The sequence below is a fragment of the Macrotis lagotis genome, chromosome 1 (assembly GCF_037893015.1).
Source record: "Macrotis lagotis isolate mMagLag1 chromosome 1, bilby.v1.9.chrom.fasta, whole genome shotgun sequence".
Classification (NCBI taxonomy): domain Eukaryota; kingdom Metazoa; phylum Chordata; class Mammalia; order Peramelemorphia; family Peramelidae; genus Macrotis; species Macrotis lagotis.
The window spans coordinates 715,327,893-715,347,835 of record NC_133658.1 but is presented as its reverse complement, the minus strand read 5'-3'; the positions used below and the strand labels follow the sequence as shown (position 1 = coordinate 715,347,835).

Sequence of the window (19,943 nt, the reverse complement as noted above, 5' to 3'; positions counted from 1 at the left end):
AGTTTCAGAAGAGTTGTCATATGGAGAGGATATAAAATTTGGTTTGGTAAACCCCAGAGAACAGAATTGGGAGCAATTAAAAAATAAAATACCTAAAGTGGAATAGTCCCATTATTTATCTTGGGATGTTTCCCTCATCTATCTATTCAAGGTGTTCACAGAAAGTCTAAATTGCCAGTTGCTGATGATGTCTTGAATGCATTTTAATTCTGTTGTGATTTGTGCTATCTACCTTCTATGATCACTTCTAGTTTAATATTTTGTGACAACTTCATAGATAGAGGCATTCTAGTAAAGAGATAGCAGTGAGGATGATATTGGTTCATATTGGTATTCTAAATTGGTAAATTGGTAAATTCAGACTAAGGTCTATATACCTGTGAATTACTTTGGAAAAGTTGCTTTCTCTTCTACTCTAAGAGCATGCTAATAACAATTTGCAAAGCAATGTAAAAAAGAATCACAGAATATTATGATCCCATTCAACCCCCTCACGTTACCAACTGGTAAGTAAAATGAGTGTCAGGAGAGCAAAGAAACTTTGAAAACATCAGTTGTTCCTAAGGTTGGGATAGGACAGAAGTTTTTAATGAAAGTGGTGGCTTTTATTCAGTGTAAATTGGTAAAGAAAACATTTTTAAATCAATCTCAATTTAGACTGATGTCTAGAACCAACCCGTTTTGGCTGAGACAAGCACTGGCATATTGATGCTCTACTCTTGTTTTCTCTGCCCTTCCAAAGGCCTTTGGTTGCTTTCAGATACTTCACTTCATTTCCATAAAATGTGATCATTTTTTCTGCTTTTAACAGCTCTAAATTCTGGATGCAAATGACCCTGCATCATTGCAGCTTTCTTAGCAAGTTGCTATGCACTATATTGCATTAAGCACAATGGACTTTGAACATTTACATAAATTAGGTCTATAATTCCATCTCTGGCCTTTGGCCAGAGTTACTTGTCAACTGTTCAGAAAGCACAGGGGTGATATATAATCTTCAAAAAAAAAGACTTGCTCAGGGATTTTTCTCCCTCTTCCCCCACTCTTTTTGCCCACTTCCTCATTCCACTATGAAACTATCATTCTTTTTTGTGAACTTTATATTATTGGTGTCATATCTAGCTCTAGACACTCTCACTCTGCCTATTCTTTACCCAGAGATGGAAGGATAAAGGTAGGAAGCAACCCATTCATGTATTCTTTTCTTAGCTAAAATCTGTCCTTGTCATCTGATAAATTATTCATAGGGAGCTCTGCTAATTTTCTGGATTTATTAATCTAGATAGCTTAAAATGTTGTTACAAATGGAGCACTCAACCTAGGTTATCCTCCACTATCATTATATGATCATCTCATCTCCTTTCCTGATCACATTTCTCTCTTATGACATCTTTTATTTTGATTCTCCTGTGTAATTCATTTTTGGAAATATGTTTCAACTTACTCATGAACCAATCTTTCATTCTTTGGAAAATATAAGATATTATACATAGACATGCACTAATTAGTCAATAGTCAAAGAAGATTGGTACCTAAAAACAATTATACTTTATTTCAAAAAGAAACTTGAAATAATGAAAAGCAATTCACAGTTTCCCAAAGGTAATCCAGAGTCATATTACCTACACTTAATATTTAGTTAATTGATGACAATTATGGTGTTATGAAAAATATGACTTGTGAATGATTTCTTGTTCCTTCCCAAGTCTATATTTATCAGTCATATCCTCACTGCTAGTGTTGAATAACCTCTATGATTTTTTAGAGAAAGTATTTATATGTTTCTCAGTTTTTTTAAAGATGGCATGGTGGCAATAGCTTCTAATAGTTTTTCAGCCATTTGAATTTCTCTCTTCTGTCAGATACCCTGAATGTTGAGCTCTCAGTATCTTCCATATTATGTTACCTTTAGCAAATATCTTCTTTGAATACATTATTCTATTTCAACTCATCCAAAGATTAAATTTCCCTTGAATAGCATACTGCTGATTGCCATGTCAGAATTCGAATGATATGGCTTCATTGTCATTTTCAAGAAAACAGTTGGAAAGATTTTCTTTTAAGTGGGAAGAAGGAAGGTAGCATCAGGACATGTCTTTACTCTGCTCTACAATGCATCTCTTTTGTTTAGTTATGCACATGTCTACACCTCTGGCAATAGCAGTGTCCCAAACTATTGTCTCTTCTCTACTGGGTCTTGATCAATTTTCTAGAGATTTCTTGTTGATAGAACAGGAAAGTCAGCTTTGCAGAAGCAGCTTTTTCACACTTTGAAAGAAAGACTTGAAGAGTGTTATTATTATTGACATGAATCAAACCACAATTAATATCTTAGCCACCCCATTCCTTCAGACAAAGGAGAAAAAAGTCCAGGATCCAAAATCCCCAAGAATAACAATTACCCCAGACCACACATTCTCCATTTCAGTCCGTTCCACTCAAACATGGTCTAGGAAATTTCAAATGGACTTGCAGACCAAGAGCAACCACTAGAGATACTATCTGTCTTTATAAAATGCTGCCACAGGCATTAATGACTTAGAAAAGTTAGTTTTCATGCCACCACAGTCCTTAATTCTGTCAAATGGATCAGCATCAGGAGCATATATGATTTTATTATGACATGGAAATGCTGAAAATATTAGCCAGTGCAAAACAAATACTTTCATTCATTCATGGTAGAAACATTTGCATATCCTTTCCATATCCTTAACCTATCCATTGTTCTATTGAAATGTCTTTTAGTTGATTTGTCTTAGCTGTGTATCTTGCCAGACTTTTTCTATGATTATTTTTCCTTACAATAATTCTTAAATTTTGTTGCTGTCAATAAGCATTTATTCAACACTAAGCCTGAACCAGGCCCTAGGTTAAGTTCTGGATATTCAAATACAAGAACAAAGAGATATGACCCTCCTTTCTCCAGAAGATAGCATAATAAGCTTATATTAGTAAGATAATACATAAAAAAGAAAAAAAAAACAGTATGAGGAAAGCTATTAGGTGATGTTGGGGAAAGAAGTTTGAAGAACCAGCAGAGTCTAGAAAGGAATGATTTTGGCTAGTCTGGGCACTTTCATTTATATGGATTTTCTAAGAGGAACTGATCACTAAGAGAAAGGGGTCTGGACTAGAGTGGCCTTCTAGTTTTAGAGAAAGAAAGTTACTGGATAGTGATAGAGACAGAATTCAGAAGCAAAGCGCAGAAAGGAATGAAGGAGTGAATATGGATAGTGTGGAAACTTTTCCTTAAAATAGAGACTACCCAAATTTTATATTTTATGGTTTTGAATTCTTAAAATCATCCATATTGCTCCTAATGATAATAGCGATCATTTATATGATATTTTAAGATTTGCAAAGCTCTGAAAAATCTTATCTCATTTGATCCTCAAATCAACCTTGTTAGGTAGGATAAATTATATATTATCCTTGCTTTAAAGATGAGGAAACTGAGGTACAAAGAGGTTTAGTTACTTGTCAAGGATTTCATTGCTAATAAACATTTAAGGCAAAATTCATATTCTGTTGTTTCTGAGCAAAATTCCAGTGTGATTAACCATTGTGCCACCTAGTTGGTCTTTTGTGAAATTTTACAAAAGATTTTATAGTCTAAAATGCATATGTTTGCTCTCATTAACCTCTTGGTGAAGAGATTAAAATATTCTAGTTTCTTTTGGGCTCCTGTGTGGCTATTTTAATTTACATTAGTAAATTCTTTCATTGAAAGAAAAAGGCCAATTTTGAAGTTAGGTCTTCTTTACTGCAGGTCTGGTGTTCTATCTAACGTACCACTTATCTGTATTAGAATAATACTTTATAAAAGATCACATAAAAAATTCTAATATTGTCTCTGATGTCTTCAGGGTTCTGTGAGAGAAATGTAACCTCAATGAATTAGTAGCATTAATTATTCCCTTCACATAAAAGAATTCCCTGATGTACCTCTCAAAACAATAAACATTCTATTTGACTTTTTTCTTCTGTTGACTGCTTATTGTTCCTAATTACTAGCAACATTGCCACTTACTGGAAATAAAAGCTTATATTAGTGAGTAATGTTTTCATCCTGTGGGGATTCCATTTCCCTTTAGTATTCTTTAGACAATCAGGGAGGAAGGGTTTTTGCCAACAGTGAAGCACTTTCAATAGAGGTTTCATTCCCTACAAAGGAAATTGCTGCCAACTAAGGAGAAGAATCAAATCCTCACTCTCTTGTTTACCTTCACTCTATCATTCCAGTCCAGACTCTTAGAATGCATTGTGCTAGGAAAACCTAAAAGATAAACATCTCCTTTCCATGAATATCTTTCAGTAGCCCTATTAAAATGAACATAGGTATATGATAACAGAAATTGAGTTCCCTATTATTAAATATTCACATTTATCTTAAAAAGAACTATAATACAATTTTCAACTCCCATTTACTGCTGGAACTTTTTGTAACAAAAGTCCAAGAAATAAAAATGTTTAATATTTAAACATGTTGAATTTTTAAATAGCACAGTCTTCACAGTGATTGTTAAGCCAATCTAGCAGCAGGCTAGTTACTGATTTACCTACAGTATGAATTTAGCAGATGTAGTAAGAACCAACTTGGCTCAAATTTCAAAGCAAACTGAGTTTTTAGATTTTTATGCGTCCATCTTTTATTTATAACTATATTCTCATTTTCACTGCTAAAGTAGTTAGTGGAAACAATTAAAGATCAGGAGACTGGATCTTGTGTAATCCAATAATGTCAAGAAACATTTTTATTTGTGATCTTGACATGAACTGATGATCTGGGTCAAATTGCTTTGCCTCCCCACACCATCTTAGAATTAAAAAAGATCCCAATTTATGTTTTCCTACATGATGGAGGTTTCTACCTATCATATTAAAAAAAAAAGATCCAGAGAGAAGTAATGCAAAGAACACTGTATTCAGATATCAGAAGATCTTTATCTGATGCAAATTTTTGCTATTTAAGTTGTATATATATATATATATATATATATGTATATATATACATACATATATATAACCTTGGACAAGTATCTTAACCTCTCTGGGGCTCATTTACTCTTCTCTAAAATAGGGATGAAATACCAATACCTGTGACTGAGGTCCTCCTGACTCCTCCCTTAAACTACCCTAAAAATATTTATACTAAGCATCCCCAAAATTGTTGAGATGAAAATGCATAATCCTAATATATACTTTGTAAATATGAATTATGATATATTTTATAAAGAATTAATTTTGAATAATGACAATTAGAATTAGTATATTGTTCTTTGGAAACAAAGAACTCAGTGAATAAATGCTTAATTCAAAGTCAAGAAGACCTGGGCTGGAATTCAGAAAATTACTAACTGTGTGACCCAAGAAAAGTCACTTATCTCTATAAAACTTTGCATCTTCATTTGTAAAATGCAAATAATAGCAAGTAACACAGAATTGTAAGGATACAATCAAAAGGTGTATGCAATAATACTTAACATTGACATATATTTTTAAAATTTACAAAATGATTTACATATATTATCTCCTTATTTACCAATAACCCTTTAAGATAGACAATAAAAATATTATTCTTCTTTTACAGAAGATGTAGGAAATTAAAGAACTTGCCCAAGGCACATAGCTAATAATGTAAAAGTGACAGCTAACTTTAATGTGAGTCTCATTTATTTTATCTGAATCAGTCAATATGGATTTATTAAATGCTTACTATGATCCAACACCATGCTAAGCTCTGGGGATACAAAGGAAACAATAGTCACTGTTCACACACACACACACACACACACACACACACAAACACACACACAGACAAACATAAATCAAAGCATAATTGAACTCATAAGAAAAATAGAACTCATGGTTTAATTTGGCAGATGATGTTTAAAAAACTATGTACAAGTTACATATAGGCTAACATGGAGATGATTTGAGGGGAAAGTTATTGGCATTAAGGAGGTTAAAGAGAGACTTCTTGCAGAGGGTAGGATTTTAGCTGAGAATAATGAAAACAGCTTCTACAGCTTAAGAAACAATTGTTCAAGGGGTGGCTAGGTGATGCAATGAATAGAGCACCGGCCTTGGAATAAGGAGTACCTGGGTTCAAATGTAACCTCAGATACTTAATAATAACCTAGCCGTGTAGCCTTGAGTAAGCCACTTAACACCATTGCCTTGAAAAATCTAAAAAAAAAAATGAAACAATTGTTCAATTTTCAGAGTAGGAACTTAAACCTCAGGAATGAACAAATATAAAAATTACATTTTGATTTGTAGATGTTGACCATGAGATCAGGGAAAAATGTAGTAACATGTAAATGACTCAGATTTAAGTGAGGGAGGGCTGTGCTAAGTCACTCATTAGCTTGAATTTCTCCTCGAGAGCCATTTGGGTTCAGTTACCAGATATGGATCAGGACAAGTGGAGACAATCCTGGATATATTTGGAAACCTTAGCCTTGGTTTAAAACTTAGTTTATTTTACTATTTATAATCTAGACTTGTGGAAAAATATGTTAATAGTACAGTTGCAACTTAAAAGCATGTCCTGAGCACATTTTTTTTTCCCTAGAGTGACTGTCAATAACCATTTACTATAATGTCTCTGAGGCTGAGATGTGAATTTTTTTCAAGTTTGCAGCCAGGGAAACCATGGAAGTCAAGAGACCAAAAACTAGCATAACTGTGGGAGATGGTAAATGAAAATGTATGGAATTGGGTAATGGAGTATCATGTACAGAATATCAAGGAGATTAAAATTACTGTGTATGTAAAAGGTGAATGTATAGGAAGATTGAAAAAGGCTTTGAAGGACTTTAAAAGTCTAACATAGGATTTTTAAAAATTTAAGCCTGAAGGTAATAAGAAGCTACTATACTTTATTGAATAAGGGAAGGAAAAAATGAGAGTATTAGACTTGGTGACCTATCTTTTTTTAACTCTAAAAATTAAATTATTCCATGATGATCTGACTGAGACAAATGCCAGAATGATAAATATCAAATGACCTCCATACTAAATGTAAATATCAAAAATATGGAAAATTTGTCTCTTCTCTTTGTTGAGCAACAGAGGGGCTAGTTATATTCTGCTGAGTTTAATAGTTGAAAAACTCCTATCATGGGTTCTTACAGTCACTCTTTAAATCCTAAATAATAATGAGGTAGCATAAGGATGCTGCAATTTCATTTTAGAATATGCCTTTCCAGAAAATGAACCTTTGAATCTTTAGATGCTTTATATTTTTGTGATATCTTTATTATACAACTTGAAGTTTACTTCTTGCTATCAGTTTCATGAAGTTTCTTCTAAGGAAGATTGAAGATGCTGGCCTCTAGTTCTAAAATAATCTTTTGAAACATGAATAGATACTCCTCAAGTATCCTCACTGTAATCATATAAAGAATAATTATTCCATGAGGTTTTTGTATTTATAGATGATTATAAATTATAAAATTGATAAAGGTTTTCAAAATATAAAGGAAATATTTATTCTATATGATTCATATATACATATATTATATACATGTGTTGTATATGTATACTTGTTAATAAAACATGTACATATGTACATGAACACTCACATATATACTGCTGTACTTAGTAACAAGACTGAGAAGCATACTTTAGTCACAAAATATTAAAATATTCTAGGTTTTTACTTGTGTCTGTTTTACTATATAGTTAGTATTCTGAAAATTTTTTTCCAGCAGAAGATAATAAGTAATAAAATAGCAAAGACTTCTTAGGAGAGTTATTCTACTTTTAACCTATAACATCCTAAGTTCTCCTTAATGGTCTCTTAGAGAAATAAAACTATAGACAGATAAGGAAGGACTTTAAGTTTATCTTTATCTTAGTGATTTTTATTTGAGACTTGGGTTTAATTTGTACCTGCACAGAGATGCCAGGATTTTTCTTTTGTTTTGTTTCTATGGAATTGAACATTATTTTGGTTTTTTTTTTTGTTTCTTACTTTTTTTTTACTAAGACAGTGGAAAACTAAGGACACACAGCTAGCTAATTAAGGCAATGCCTATAATTTAAAGAATATGTTCTAATTTCTAACTTCACTAAGGAGCTTCTCAATATCATTTTCTTTTATCTTATTTTCATAAAGAAGTCTCTCTACTGTTAACCAAAATGAATACTTTTCCACTTTTAATTAAAATTACAGGGTTGACTGAAATGACAGGTCAATTCAGCTAACCAAGGTTATCTTGAAAACAATTATTTTTCCCAAGGAAATAAGATTCTTTAAGGTAATTTTTATTACATTATTTCTCCTTATGGCCAAATACTAAACATAATTTCTCAAGGTGCATTTTAATGAAACACCTGTGTTAAGAATTTATAAAGGATCTCTCTTCTTCCTGCCAGAATATTAGTTGAAGCTAGTGGCCTGCCAAATCAGACTCATTCAAGCAATCAAGCTTAACTCTGATTAATTCTCACAAAACATGTTATGTGATAATAAGTTGAAAACTATGGAAAATTCAAAACAAATTGGAAATTTGAAGGTCTATTATATGAGTGCATCTTTTTACTTGTACTCAAAAAATCTTTTTCCTTGGGAAAAATGCATAAAAACAAAAGACCGCCAAATTTCTAGGATTATTTCCAAAGAAAATACAATCCTGGTTACTCATTTGTTCAAAATTGTTGACCTAAAAACATACAAGTATGTTTCACAAGATCCACACTGAGAAGTTTCTTATATTAGTCAAGGATCTGTCACATATACTAAGAGAGATAATTAGGTTTGCATAACTAGTTTTATATTACACATTCTAGTGGTCAAGTATATTGATATGAACCTTTAATATAGCTACTGGAAGATTCTGAGACTGGTGAACATTTGAGCTAGGCAAATTCTGATCTTTTGTAAGTCCAGTACTAATAAGTGCAGAATCCTAAAGAAAAGAAAGAAGAGGGTGGGCACCAGACTACATAAAAAAGGGATGAATAGACCTCTGTTTCTAACTTTTGTCAGCTAGATGGAGAGACACTACCTAAAAACAAAAATTCACACTGTTCTACATCTAAAAGATAATATCATCAAACACTTGCTCTTACCAGAAAACTAATTATCTAACAACAAAAGAGATTAACATATATAATAATGTTTAGATCTATCTAGAAAAAATCAGTACACAATATATGTTATAAAATTTACATTATATCAAAGCACATGTTGATTATCTTAGGGTTATCTTAACATAATGCAAATTTACCAGTTTTTGAAAATAGTTTCTATGTAGAATGAGTTTGCTTCTTCATACAAAATGTAAATGGGAAAAATACACAGTTTTACATAAGGAGAATTGATTTGAATTTGTCTAACTAGGATCCTATGATCAACTCTCTATCCAGAGGCCAAATGGCTTCCTAAAGAGTCTTTTGGATGACTTTCAAGATTTCAGAGAACTCAAGCATATAAATAGGCACAAAACTTCAGGGAAGCCTTGTCCCATAGTTGGAAAATCTTTTTAAAAATGGCCCATATCAATTTCCTATCTCATTTCTCTTAAGCATTATCTATCCCATCTCTTATTTTCATTCCTAACTGTATCTGAATCTCCTATACTTGGATTTAAAGTATGATCTACCTGAGAAATGGGAAAAGAACCACATGGACAAAAATATTTATAGCAGGTTTTTTGTGTAGTGGCAAAAAATTGGAAATTGAGAGGATGTCCATTAATTAGGAAATTACTGAACAAGTTATGGTATATGTTGTTATGGAATACTAGTGTTTTGTAAGAAATGCATAACTGAAATTTAGAAAAACATGGAAAGACTTGTATGAGGTGAGGCTGAGTAAAGTAAGCAGAACCACAGAAAATTGGACACATTAACAGCATCATTGTGAGCTAATCAAATATGATGGATGCAGGTCCTCTCAGTAGTTCAGTGATCAAAGACAATACTGAGAGACCTGTAATGGAAAACACCATCCATATCGATAAAAAAATAAATATGCCCTCTGAAAGCAGAGGAAAATATACTATGTTCACTTTTATAACTTCTTTTATGTTTTTTCCTCATATTTTTGAATCCCATTAGTTCTAATTCCTCTTTTGAAACATGACAAATTTGTTATTATGTTATTCATGATTGTACATGTATACCTTTTACCAGATTGTTCACTGACTTGGGGAAGGCGGAAGGAATTGAGGGTGATAGAAAAATGCAGAACTCATAAACTTGCAAATGGATGAATGCTTTAAACCACCTTTGCATGTAATTGGAAAAAAAATAATAAAGGATAAAATAAAGTGCTATCTAATTTTTTCTTCTTTGAGAAGAAGCATCTATCATTTTTATTTCTTTCTTCCTTTTAGATAATTATCTCTAATGCTCACAACCACTAATACCTCTCTACTATTATGTTTTATTTCATTCCCTTCTGCTCTTTTTCTTAAACATAAGTTTGTAAGTCTTTTCTTTCCTTTCAGTCTTTCTCTTTAGACTGGGTTCTTAAGTATACTTAGGTCTCCTTAATCCTTTAAAAAGTTTCCTTCTTGAGAGGAATTATAGTGAGTGGAACTCAAAATTTTAAAAGTGAAAGTTGAAGCTTGTTTTTGCCTTTATCTGGGAAAAATAAAATAAAACAAGAAAATGTTTCCTTCTGTTCATTCTTCTGCCTTCATTGGTGTCCATCTTTCCATTTCTTTTTAATTACCATACCTCTTGAAAAAGTTTTCATCAGTCAAAATCTCAGATTCCTCAACTCTTACATTCTTTTTCAACTCTTTTCAGGCTTCCAATTACCCTTTGAAATTCTCAAAGTTCACTCACTATTTACATACTAATCATCAAACTCAAGAAATGTCTTTTCCATCTTTATTGCTCTTGGTTTTAACAAAATAATGTTGAAAATTATCACATCATTCTAATGAGTAATTTTTCCTACTTTATTTTCAGTCATGATATAATCAAGAGTGATGGGGTATATATGAGCATTCAAGGACTAATTCCTTGGTGTGCTGGTTTGCCAAATCATTTTCAGGTCACCTTTGGTGCGTATCCTCCTGGTCAACAGCTCTCACCTGTGGGCTCCAAGAATCAATAACCTGTGCAGCAACCACACCCTGATAAAGCATCTTGGCAGATGGGATAAATTGAGGGTAATGGATGAGTCACAAGGACATTGGTGAGTTATGGGCATATCTATTTTGAACATGTAAAAAATTCTCCTACTGGAATGGGAAGGTGATGGCAATTTTTTCCAACACTCATGAAGGTGACACAAGAAGGTGCTATGGAGTACTTAGAACTTGCTCAAAAAACCAAAGAAGCTAAAGTCATCTTACTTTACATCTGACTGCTGCTAGTCATCTTGATTTCTGTCTTGTCACTGACCTTTTGTGACTCTAAAAGAGAGAGAAAGGTTGATGGCTTTGTGCAGTTCTCCCTCACTTAAATCCAGTTCATGTATGAGTCAAAACATCATCCTATGCTGTCATTGGTCCTCACTAAAATCAAAGGATGAACAACAATTCTACAGTAAAATATTCTCTTGGTTTTCCTGCATTACTAAACTTTGTTTCTTTGTTGTGATTTCAATTGCTTTATAGTAGTAGAGACAAATAGATCTTGTCTTAGACAATTACTCCCTGTGTGATCTTGGAAAGATTACCTAAATAATGCTTGCTTCAGTTTTCTCATCTTTAAAATAGGGATAATGATAGCCTCCTACCTACCAGGGTTGTTGTGGGATTAATATCAGAAAATATTTTAAAATGCTTTTAAAATTTTTAAGGATTAGATAAATTCTAGTTATTAAAATTATAATAACTTTGATATTTAATGAAATCAGGGAATTTTCGCAAATATTCAGGAAATAGCAAGTAACCATCTAGATGGCCAGTTTTCACTTAATCTCTGTTCACCAAAGTATCCTCAACTGTAAATATGAAAATAAGCAAGATTTTTTTAAGTTTTCCTATTCTTGAGAAGGAAAAAATAAAGACAAGACAGAGAGTAAGAGTATAATAATGGTTTGTGAAAAAAAATTCATTGTCAGACTTGTATTCTCATGTTTTATTCACTTAGAAGAGCAAATCTTTAAACACAAGAATATTCATTTGCTCAAAGAATGCATTCTTATAAGCATTTGTGAGAAATTACTGTGTTAAGCTACTGTTAAGTAATTCTGTTTTCATAGATATTGCCATAATTGCCATGTTGAGCAAATCTGCAAATATTACCAAAAAGGGAATTTCCCTTGAAGAATGTTTTACTAAGCAGACAGAAATATCCTATGTCCTGTGTTGAACCTCTAGCTATAAGTTGGGACACGCAGAACAGCTTGAACTCAAGAGGCCATGCCCCAGTCACCCTGTTTTTACTTCTGCACATGCTTAATTAGTTTTATTTCTTTTAACTAACACACTCCAAATGATGACTGAGGGGCATTAACATAGCATGACCAGGGAGGGGGAAACATATAGGATGGAGAGTAGGAATATAAGGAAAAGTTCTAACCCAAAAGAGTCTGGACTCTGGTGGGAAGACTAGGGCTGAACTAAAAGTATACAGCTTGTTCTGGTTTCTTTATTCAGTATAAGGGATCCCTCCAGGGTACCACAGATCCACTTCTCCTGAGAATTGTAATAAAGCAATTACTCACTCCAGTCTTAATTTCATTTCTGGAAGAGGCTAGGACTCCAAACAGCTTGCAACTGAGGAAGAAATGGCATACTTCTTTGGACTCTGCAATCGTACTAAGGGGCTCCTGAATTAGTTTCCCTCACATTGGATATGATTCACCCCATCATCTCATCCAGTTTTCCCTTACACTTGCTCTGCCTTTTGACTTTGCCATATCTATATATGACATAACTATTCACTTTGTCTCCTATGTTCCTTATCTTGGAGTTATCTTTGACTCTCTTCTCTCTCTCACCTCTCCTATCCAATTAGTCACTGGGTTCTTTTCGAGATTCTTTATTATTTTTCTCATCTTATCCTCTATTGCATTTCTATTTTCATTTCCTTAGGACAGTTCTTCTGGCTGCTTCTATTTTCTCTCTTATTTTATTTTTAAAGCACAACTATATTATTATCTCTGTACATTGATAGAAAATTTTTGATGAAAGGTCATTTATGACACTGTTACCTGCTAAGTAAAATTCATATTTCCTTTCCTATCATCCACAGCTCTCCATAATCTGAGGCCATTCTACTTTTCCATTCATAGAGCATATTACTCATGAGTAATACAATTTGTACAACATATACATACTACTTCCACCTTGAACATCCTACTTCACCATATTTTTCTATTACTAACTATTCTTTAAAGGTACAACTCAAAAACTCCTTCTTCCACCAAAGCTTCATGGACTATTCAGTTGGTAATGACTTTTCTTCTTGAACCTCCTATGAATCTGTTAAGCAGTTCTCTAAAGTATATTCGGTAGATGGTGGGATAGAGAAGCATTCAACTGATCACTTCCAATACTGCCACATAAAAAACTTTAAAATAAAACTCAAATAGAGCAAAAGGCCAGATTCCAGAATCCTTCCACTTTAAGAACGTAGTAAGTTGAAAAGAGAGATCAGTAACATGGGGTGAGTGTGGGGAAGGAGGGCAAACCAGAGCCAAATGGATGAAATACCATTGCTGGGACTGGCTGCTGATGACAGAAGTCGTAGTGGTTTCAAAAATTCTGTAGACAGAACTTGAAAGGGAACCAGAAAATTGGATTAGAAATAGATTTCTGAGCACCCTTGTTCTAGCACTGCATTAAGGGTATATTGCCTATATCCACTTTTGGAACATAGTTGAAGGGCAGACAGATCATGTTAAAATAATGAATGGAAGCCCTGAGGGACAACTGTTCAGCAATTTTATTGTTCAAACTCATTTTTGAGTCATAATTTAGGGATAGAGAGGAGAATTCTCAGTCAAGAAGTAGTGGAAACCCTAAGGGGTAATAGTACATCCAGTTCCAAACCTGGAGAAACAGTGCTATTAGCTTTCCCAAGGGAAGAGGGACTTGAGGAACAGAAGGAATTGCAAACCCAAGGGATTATTCCTAGGTAAGGAATGGGGCACAGACCAAGGAAACAGTGACCACACTTCTCTAAAGATCATATCACTTTGGAAACATCAAAAATTCCCAATTCTACTCCCCAATTACCTCTGAAAACAGCAATCCAAAATAAGCCTCGAGACAGTGTCTTTCTCCAACCTTAGGACTAAGAATCAGACAAAAATTAACATAAGATCCAAATCAAGAAATAGAAAATATAGATTGGAAGATAAGAGCAGCAAAAAAGAATCTGACCACGAGAAGTTACTAGTGTAACAGGGAAGATCAATACACAAACTCAGAAGGTAACCAAATTACTAGTATAAAATTACTAGAATAAAATGAAAACTCCACAAATGAATTTGAAATTAATGCATTTATAGGAGTTATTTTGCCCAGTTATGACTGTAAAATTGACAATTTATGTAAAATAAATTATAATTGTAAAAATATAAACTAACTAGATTAACAAAAGAAGAAATAGAATATTTAAATAACCCTATCTCAAAAAAGAAATTGAACAACCCATCAATGAATCCCCTAAGAAAAATTCTCAGAGGGGGCAGCTAGGTGGCATAGTGGATAAAACACCGGCCTTGGAGTCAGGAGTACCTGGGTTCAAATCCGGTCTCAGACACTTAATACTTACCTAGCTGTGTGGCCTTGGGCAAGCCACTTAACCCCACTTGCCTCGCAAAAACCCTCAAAAAAATCCTCAGAACAAATGGATTCAAAACTGAATTCAGTCAAACATATAAGGAAAAATACATTCCAATACTGTATAAATTATTTGAAAAAATAGATAAAAGAATACCACCAAATTTCTTTGATGGTCTAAATATGGTTTTGATACCTAAATCTTAGATAGAAAAAACAAAATTATAGACCAATTTCCTTAATAAATATTAATGTAACAATATAAAATAAAATACAAGCACAGGGATTATAGCAATATATCACAAACATGATTTAATGAATGCAGGGCTATTTCAATATTAGGAAACCTCTAAGAAAATGACTATATCCATTAAAAACATTGAAAATCATAAAATTATATCAATAGACACAGAAAATAAGGAGTTGCTCAGGGAAGAGCCAAGATGGTGGCATGAAAGGCAGCATTTCCCAGGAACTCCTCCCCCCCCAGGGAACTCCAAAAAGCCATCAAATTATGACTCTAGCCAAAATTTAGAGGGACAGAACCCACAGAAAGACTGAATGATACATTTTCCCAGTCTGAGATAACTTAGAAGTTCAGTGGGAAAGGTGTGTTTCACCAGGACTGAGAGTTGGAAAAAGCCTGGGTTGCAGCACATCCCAAGATCAACTTGAAGGAGTGGGGAGAGAATTTAACTAGACCAGAATGAGGGTGCCCAGAAACTAGAGCAAGAATTGGGAGAAACCAGTCTGTACCGACAGAACACAGCCCACAGATGGTAAGGGAGCCAGGGGAGAAGGCAGAGATATCTCTGCTCTCCCTGGGGTCAGGACTATGCTGGTTGGTCACACTCAGATCCAGGTGGCAGTTTTGGGTTCCACACTGAGATAGCCCAGCTGGGAACCTCCTTACAGCTCCAGGAAAGAGGGTAGTGCTGTGGTCATCTACATATCAAAGCACAGGCAAGAGAGCATAAGACCTTGGTGGAATAAAGGTCTCAGTGGGGTGTCCCCCCAAAAACCCCAAAGCCTTGGATGTGCTGTAAATTAGTCTTGGGCAGAGCAAATGTGTAAACAAAAGAAAACGAAGAATCTGACCATAGAGAATTACTTTAGTCCCATGGAAGATCAAAACACATACTCAGATTATAACAAAAATCAAAGTTTCTGCATCTAAAATCTCCAAGAGAAACATAAAATGGGCTCAGACTGTGGATGAGCTCAAAAAAGACTTTGTTTGAAAAGCAATTATAAGAGAGGTGGAGGAAAAATTGGGAGGAGCAATGAAAGCAATACAGATAAATCATGAAAACTAAATCAACAGCTTGATGAAAGAAACAGAAAAAATACTGAAGAAAATAATTTGTTAAAAACCAGTTTAGGCTTTTTTTAGGTCAAATGGAAAAAGCAAAACAGAAGTAAAATGAGGAGAAGAATGCCTTAAAAAGCAGAATTTGCCAGATGGAAAAGGAGATACAAAAGCTCTCTGAAGAAAATAACTCCTTCAAATGCAAAATGGAACTAAAGGAAGCTGATGACTTTACAAGAAATCAGGAAGAAATAAAACTCTTTCAAAAAAGCCAAAAATTAGAGGAAAATGTGAAATATCTCATTGGAACAACAACCAACCTTGAAAACAGATCCAGAAGAAATAATTTGAAAATTATTGGGTAACCTGAAAGTCAGGACCAAGAAAAGAGCCTAGACTTCATTTTTCAAGAAATGATACAGAAAAATTGCCCTGAGATCCTAGAAGCAGAGGTTAAAATAGAAATTGAGGAAATTCACTGATCACCTCCTGAAAGAGATCCTAAAAGAAAAACTTCCAGGAATATTATAGCCAAATTCTAAAGCTCCCAAATCAAAAAGAAAATTCTAAAAGCTGATAGAAACAAACAATTCAACTACAGAGGCTCCATAGTCAGAATTACACAGGATCTGGCAGCATCAACCTTAAGGGCTCATAGGGATTGGAATCTGATATTCCAGAAGGTAAAAGATCTTAGTTTACAACTAAGAATCAACTACCTAGCAAAAGTGAAAAACCTCTTTAAAGGGGAAAAGATGGACTTTCAATGAAACAGGAGACTTTCAAACTTTCCTATTGAAACAACCAGAGCTGAACAGAAAGTTTGATCTCCAAGCACAGGACTCTGGTGAACCATAGAGGGGGTGGAAGAGAAGGACTAAATATGAGGAACTTAATGATATTGAACTGTTTTTTTTTCCTGCATGGGAAAAAATATTGATAAATCATATGAACTTTTTCATTTATAAGAGCTGATAGAAGGAGCATATATAGACAGGGTAAAAGAAGGAATGGAATATAATTGTATTATTTAGTAAAAAAATGTTGGAGTCAATGTGGTAAGGGAAAATACTGGGAGGAAGGCAATGGAGATGAAGACAAAGCAAAGAAATTTCACATGAGTCAAGAAAATGCTTTTTAATGTATTGGAACAGGGGAGGGCAAGGTGGAATGAGTGAGCCTTCATTTCATCAGAAATGGCTCAGAGGGGAAATAACATACACACTTAACAGTGTATAGAAATCTATCTTACCTTAGAATAAATGAGAAGAAAGGGATGGGATAAGGAGGAATGGGGGAAGAAATGGGGGAATAGGTGATAGAAGAGAGCAAAGATTGTGGGAGAAGGTACTCAGATACAACACACTTTTGGACAGGTCCAGGATAAAAAGAGAGAAAGAATAGAATAAATGAGAGTGGGGAGGAATAGAGTGGAGGGAAATACTGTTAGTGATAGCAATTGTGGGAAAAATATTGAAGCAACTTCTCTGATGGACTTATGATAAAAAAATGCAATTCACTCCATAAACAGAGCCATTGGAATCTGAACATAGTCTGAAGTACATTTTTTTTCTCTCTCACTATACTTGAAATTTCTCATCTTCTTGGGGGGGGCAGGGGTTTATGTTTACTAATATGACAAAATTATTGTATGAATATAAAATAACTCATGAATAAAACAAATAAGGAGTTGGTCAAATAATTGTAAAGTAATATCCAAGTCATAAAGAGTAACAGTTTGAGGTCCTAGTCTTTTGGGAATTAAAGAAATCAAAAAGCCCAAACCTCCACTGTCCAGGTTGAACTCACAAGTTCATTCTTTGGTCACAGGCTTAATTACAATCTTACACATGAACTTCTCTACCCAAGGAGGAGCTTAATGTTCATTATAATAACATATGATGTATGTGGAGTCATGGCCAGGGTGGGGGAATAAATCAAGAGCCAAATATAAGGGGATGATGAAATCTGGAGGAATCAGACTCAATCCAGAATCTGATGGCAGGTATAGGGTTGAACTAACAGTATATTAATTTGTTTTTGCTTCTTTGTCAGTGTGGATACTCTGCTTGAGAAACTTACCTGCTTCTTGAGAGAATCATAATAAATGTTCTTTTTCTCCCTTAGGTCTCAACTGCAAATAGGAGAACAACAAACTGGATGGAGGCAGTACACTCAAACTAATACCCTAAACCTAACCTCATTTCTTACACCTTTGAAACAATACAACACCCATTCTAGTTAAAACAACTAAAAAACTAAGAATCAATGAGGTCTGTTTTATACTGATAAATATTAGCTGTCTAAAACCAAGGGCAAGCATTATGTAAAAGGGGAATATAATTACAGTCTTCCCCAAAAAATCAGGAATGAATCAAGGATTCAATTAGAAATAGAACTGGAAAAATTAACAACTTTAGCAAATTTGTACTCTATAAAATAAGTTCACAAAGATCATTGACATTTTTATACACTAGCAACAAAATGCAGCAACAAGAAATATAATTAGAAATTCTATTTTAAAATCTATATAGACAATTCCAATTATTTGGGAATCTACCTGCCAAAACAATCAGAGATTATATGAATACAATAATAAAATATATTTCCACAAATAAAGACAGATCTAATCAAATGGGAAAAACATTAATTGTTCATTGGTAGGTCAAGTCAGTATAATAAAAATTGCAATTCTATCCTGGTTGATTTTCTTATTTAGTGACATAATGCCAAAGTATTATTTTATAGAACTAAAAAATAGTAACAAAATCATCTAAAAATCAAGAGGTCTGGGAGCCAAGATGGGGCATAAGGGTAGAAATTCCAAGAAATTCAAACCCCCAATATAGCTCCAGAAGTCATAAAATTATGATTCCAATTACAATTTAGAGGAACTCACAGAACTCACAGAAAGTTTGAATGCTACTATTTCCAGTCTAAGATAACTTAGAACATCTGCAAGAAAAGCCTGTTCCACTAGGACCGGGAGGTGGAAAGGGCCTCAGGATAGCTGGGCTACAGCCAAGCCTAGCCAGAGAAAACTATCTCCAGGCTTCCAGGAAGAGCCTGTAGAGTGCCTGAGTCCCTGTGGCATGTCTGTGTTCACAAGAATGAGGACATTTTCCAGACATCCTGATCCAGGAATTGCAGGGGACATTAAGGGGGGCAGTGATAGAACTCTGCCACACCAGAGAGAGCACAGAACCCAGATCTTGGAGCAGCCCTGGCCAGGAATGCTCAGAACCACCCAGCACATGTAGAGCATGCAGGACACAGTCAATAAGGGAGGCTACAGAGGTCTCTCTGCCATCCCTGGGGCAAGACACTGCTGTTTTCCCACATTCAGATACAGGTCTCAGTCTGGGCCCCCATACTACTATAACGGACCAGGGATCTTCCTCATAGTTCCAGGGCAGAGGGCAGGGCAGTGCTCATCCACAGACCAGAGCATAGGCAAGAGAGCAGTCAGAACCTCTCATAAGACCTTGGGGGAATTAAGGTCCCCGTGGGGTGCCCCAAAATTCTCCCCAAAGTCTTGAAAGTGTGACAAATCAGTCACAGATTGAGGAAATGAGCAAACTACAGAAAAAGAAAAATATGACCATAGAAAATTAGTTTGTTCCCATGGAGGATCAAAATATCCACTCAGAAGATGACAAGGTTGAAGATTCTGTTTCCGAAGCCTCCAAGAGAAATAGAAAATTGGCTCAGGCTATGGATGAGCTCAAAAAAAAACTTTGAAAAACAATTAAGCGGGGTGGCTAGGTGGAGCAGTGGGTAAAGCACTGGCCCTGGAGTCAGGAGTACCTGAGTTCAAATCCACTCTCAGACACTTAATAATTACCTAGCTGTGTGGCCTTGGGCAAGCCACTTAACCCCATTTGCTCTGCAAAAAAAAAAATCCCCAAAAAAGAAAAACAATTAAGGGT

The 19,943-nt window shown here is 34.4% G+C and overlaps 1 long non-coding RNA gene across 1 annotated transcript; it reads left to right on the top strand.

The window, feature by feature from the left end:
• Positions 1-1,111: 1,111 nt before the first annotated feature.
• On the top strand, positions 1,112-18,665 carry LOC141523610 (uncharacterized). Its single transcript, XR_012478534.1, has 3 exons — positions 1,112-1,174; positions 11,018-11,161; positions 18,142-18,665. It is a non-coding gene; the product is annotated as an uncharacterized LOC141523610 (long non-coding RNA).
• Positions 18,666-19,943: the final 1,278 nt, after the last annotated feature.